General features: G+C 31.8%; 1 non-coding gene across 1 annotated transcript; it reads left to right on the top strand.

The window, feature by feature from the left end:
- The first annotated feature begins 4,113 nt into the window (after window positions 1–4,113).
- TRNAE-CUC (transfer RNA glutamic acid (anticodon CUC)) lies at window positions 4,114–4,186 on the top strand. Its single transcript has one exon. It is a non-coding gene; the product is annotated as a tRNA-Glu (tRNA).
- Window positions 4,187–4,532: the final 346 nt, after the last annotated feature.

Here is a 4,532-nt window from a genome sequence, read left to right as displayed (position 1 = left end):
GTGTTCCTCTGAATCTCTTCTTGCACCAAGTCGAACCATAATCTCTCCCACTCTGGTAGCTTCTCCCTCCCACTAACTGAGTCTCAGTAGTTATGTCAGCTCTTGGGAAGGCCTATAAGTTCTAAGCTCACCATATCTTCTTCAACAATTGTAACACCAACACTTCCAAGCTCATCCCGACATTGGGTGAACTTGGTCAAGTACTTCGGTATTGAGTCATCCTTCTCCATCTTGATCTTTCTGAGTTTGTCCTTCACTGCCAACTTCTTATGGTCATTGATGTTTTGAAACATATCTGACAAGGGCTTCCACATTGAAAATGGAGTTTCCTTACCATGGAGGTTCAAGACAATATGGTCTTGAACTCCTTCTAGGATAATCCTTCTCGCCTTTTCCACACACTTTATGAACTCTACCAAATCCTGAGTATCAACAAGCTTAGGAATATATATTTTCTATGAATTCCTTAAGCCCATTGTCTTCCAACACTGCCTCCATCCTGTCCTTCCAAGAAATATAGTTTGAACTACCTCAAGGGCATATTCGAGTCTCAATCTGTAGAATGACAACATGTTACCTCTGAAGTATGATACTGTAAATTCCATTTCTCTTACAAAAGACAAACTCATATTCTTCTCTTCTATAGTGATTTCAACTCCGATACCATGTAGAAATTCCTTGTAGATTCAAACTATAAATTGTAATATGCTAAAACAATTGACATGAATCTACTCTACTCATTAGCGAAAATAATAAATGATCAATGAAATCACGAGGCATAAAAGAGAAAGAATTCAATCACACATAACACAATCATTTTATGGGGAAAGCCACATTTAAAAACCCCTACTATCTATATATTTCATTAATCATAAAATATGAGAAGATTACAATGCTTTTCTCAAGCCCAAGCAACCTCTGAACTATATCAATCTATCTCAATGCTTCCAAGACAAACCTAAGCCAATACTTAGCCAATTCTGTTGCCTTCCAAACTCCTATTTCCTTGCGCAATTTTCTTGGGAATTAGCCCATATTTAATTGGCAAATTAAACAATTATGAATTTTGCAATCCTCATAGGCCTTCCTATGATCGCATGCACCACCTGTACAATTTAGATAATTATACACCTAACAATACACTGTCCCTAAACTCCAATCTCAACTAGGTCTTTCTCTGATCTAACATGCATGAGTTAATTATGAGTGAATCTTCAATTTACTGGTTGATCACTATTAGTTACACCCCACTAATAGATCTCACATTAATTCCTCCATTAGTTATAACTAGTTTAACTGACTTTAACTCAGTTAAACTGAATTAAATAATTACAACTCAAAATAAACTCAACTAGGGCTCCTAAAAAGTAGGAGACACTCTACATGACTCAAGTTAGACCCTCAAATCAAATTAACTGAGCCAACTAAGTCAAATTAACTTAGTTAACTATTACAAGTTGTCATGAGATGTGGAATTACAATTTAATTCCTAATTTAATTCAAGGACAAAATTAAATTAGGATTTTCTTGTTGCATTTTCAACACCTCCAACCTCACCCAATGTGCCAATGCAATCAAATAGTTTGGTATTTGATGTTTAGGGATCCAAACCTCCCAACCCTGAGATTCCTGGACATCATAAATCAAAGGAGAAAGAACCAAGTTGCCCGAGGTAGCAAGCTCAAACTTCAGTTTAGGTGGAGGATGTCCAAATTGCTACTGATGAAACCATTGCCACAACCACCCAAAAGTGGGAGACCTCACGACAAAAGATCACCACCAACTCATATAGTGTGTTCACTAAGTGGGAACACCCTCCTTGGCTTCCAAAAGGCCATGCTGGCCCCTTTCAATACCCTATCGAGGATGACCAAGCTCTCCAACAAGTCCTAGTAAAGGATTTCTAAGTTTATGCTCTATCAATATTTTTCATATGCTCTTTTGATATTTCTGTTACGCTTGTCGCTGTATTCTGGACTCAAAAACTATCCTCAAACCTATCAGGAGGACCGTTTTGGTTTCCCTCTCAGGGGTAGATGGTCTCTCCTTAGTTCACGTCGAACTAGTGTGGTTTTGGCATGTTGAAGGTACTCTCCTCAAACATAGTCTGCACATGTTAACTCATGCTTGTATTCTATGTAACTTTTGTGAAAATTGAAAGAAATTGTTTCTTACTTAAAACAAATTATAGTAGAAAATTAATTAATATTTATTGAATTTATATACATATTTTTAAATTATTCATAATAAAATTAATATACATTTGCTTGCATCAATCACATAAGTTTGAAAGACATTTTTAGTTTAATGAAAATACATTGATTTTAGTGTACATTTTGTATTATTTTTTAATCAATGTAAAGTGATACATTATAAATTAAATATAAATTAGAAGAGAAATAGAAACGAACATTAAATAGAAATTAAAATAGAAATCAATATGCAAACTAAAAATAATGTATTGATTTTAATATTGATGTATTAATTTAAATTTACATTTTTAATTAGTTGATGGAGGGTAGTTTAATTGGTCATTGTTGTGTTATGAAATATTATGTAGACCATGAGATTTAAGGTTCAAAACCTCATGGGTCAAGCCAAAAAATAAATACAAACTAGAAACAATGTATTGATTTTAACATTGATGTAGTAATTCAAAATTTAATTTTTTATTAGCTGATGGAGGGTAGTTCAATTGACAATTGGTATGTTATGAAATAGATTTAAGGTTAAAATCCTCATGCCTCAAGCCTATTTTTAATTATGTATTGATTAATGCATATTGAAATCAATACATTTAATATGAAAAATTGAAATCGATATAGATACATTTTTTATTATTTATTGATGAATGCACAAGAAAATCAATATATTATAAATTGAATAAAAATTGTAAGAATAGAAATAGAAATTAAAATTAAAATAAAATTTGAAATTGAAATGCAAATTGAAACATAGATTGAATTGAGATGTACAATGAAATCAGTGAATTGGTTTCAATGTATATGCCTTAAATTAACATTGTTATATTGTTTTTATTAAAACTATTTCTCATCTAAATTTTGAAATAAACTTTTGAATAATTTTATGTAGTTTCTGAATTTAGGTTTGTGTGGTTCATATTTTCTCAAGAAAGTATTTTCTGTAACAATACATTCAAAAGATTTTCATTGACGCGTTTCAAACCCTCAATTATGATTCATCATTAGAGTTGAGATGGAGATTCTGATAATGACATTCAAATAAATATTGTTGAGAGGAAATAAAATGAATAGATTCATCTTAGACATATACATGTACAAAATTTCGATTGTTTACAAATTGTATGACTATAATAAAAAACCAAAAACTAAAGCACATTAATTGGCACCAACCATTGATACTCTTGATACTTTCAATCAAGTGAGGAAAATGAATAAATTGCAAATTATTGATTAATCTTAAACATATACATAATGTTGGTCATATACAAATTTTGTTTGATTGCCCATCAAACAGAGCACTCATCTAAACCTTGAATCTATCAAATTCTCTTAGAGAGATCAATTCTCTCAAGATGCAAATATTTTCTCAAATTTTACACTCTAAAATAGATTTGCGCCTAAAAAAATTTGATCCCTCCATATATTAGATAAAATTTAAATTAAGATAAATCTATATTAGTTATTAATACAATGTATTACTTAGATAACATACCTACATCAAACAAACTCTTAAAAAAGCATGGCATTGACATTAATATCTATTTCTAAATTTGTAATTCGTGCATATATATATATATATAGATATATATATTTAATTTGAATTGTTTATATCATGGCAATGTTTCTTTTTGTATTTGGCTTCAATAGTATTCAAATGTCTAAAGATATTTTGATTATTTATTTGTTCATTTTACATTAAAGTCTTAATTACTCATTTGTTGATTAATATTTGGAAAAATGGATGAACACACCTTAGTATTTCGTAGATGGTATTGGAAAATTGGTGTATACGGGAAAAGATCTTTTAAAATCTCCATATAACTACTACTCTTTTCGCGATTGACACTTTTAGGTGTTTTGATCTGTTGCCCAAGCGATAAAGATATATATAGGGTGTGAATGGAATATATCCGTTGTAGTCTAGTTGGTTAGGATACTCGGCTCTCACCCGAGAGACCCGGGTTCAAATCCCGGCAACGGAAATAGAATATTTCTATTCCATTTTAACTCATCCGCCAGGATGTGTTGTGCTCTAAGTACGTTTATAAGAGGATTGAAGGCAATCAGATCTTCTCTGTTGAAATCCTCTAATAAAAAACTAGTATAGGGATGCGTCTGCAGGGAGTCGAATCCAGTCTGTGGCTTGGAAGACAATTAGAAATTCTCTGAACAAAAACAACGAATACAAATTAGAAATTCTCTGAACAAAAACAACGAATAAAAATTAACAGGGGTGCGTCAGTCGACCCGCCGGGGACTATTTGCTTGGAAGGCAATTATAAATTTTCTGAATAAAAATTGAACAGGGGTGTGTGTGCCAGGAGTCGA

Source organism: Pinus tabuliformis, chromosome 6, assembly GCF_031772625.1.
Source record: "Pinus tabuliformis cultivar Carrire ecotype Pingquan chromosome 6, CPIR1, whole genome shotgun sequence".
Lineage (NCBI taxonomy): Eukaryota > Viridiplantae > Streptophyta > Pinopsida > Pinales > Pinaceae > Pinus > Pinus tabuliformis.
The sequence above is the reverse complement of the archived record's forward strand: the minus strand, read 5'-3'. Positions and strand labels throughout refer to the sequence as shown.